Source organism: Corvus brachyrhynchos, unplaced genomic scaffold, assembly GCF_000691975.1.
Source record: "Corvus brachyrhynchos isolate BGI_N302 unplaced genomic scaffold, ASM69197v1 scaffold68, whole genome shotgun sequence".
NCBI lineage: Eukaryota > Metazoa > Chordata > Aves > Passeriformes > Corvidae > Corvus > Corvus brachyrhynchos.
Window position 1 is genome coordinate 1,290,385 of NW_008240039.1, and position 474 is coordinate 1,290,858.

Consider the following 474-nt stretch of genomic DNA (forward strand, 5'->3'; position numbering starts at 1 on the left):
GAGAAGCATTTGGGGCTGCAGTGTGTCCACCAGCTGGACATCGGGGTGCTGCGGTGTGTCCACCAGCTGGACATCAGGGTGCTGCGGTGTGTCTGGAGAAGGGTCTGCAGCACACGTCCTGTGACGAGCAGCTCAGGGAGATGAGCCTGGAGAAAAGGAGGTTCAGGGGGGAACTTCTCGTTCCCCACAACCCCCTGCCAGGAGGCTGTAGAAAAGTAGGGCTCTCCTCCCACGTAACTAAACAAGCGACAGGACCAGAGGACAGAGTTTTGAGCTGTGCCAAGGGTGGTTTGAGGCGGGATATCAGCAGGGATTTCTCCATGGAAAGAGCTGCGCAGGGAGGTTTGGAGTTCCCACCCCTGGAGGTGCCCCAGGAACGCCTGGACACGGCACTCGGTGCTCTGAGCCGCTGACAAGCTCCCAGCTTGGACTCCATAATCCCAAAACTCTTTTCCAACCTCAACGCTTTTGGGA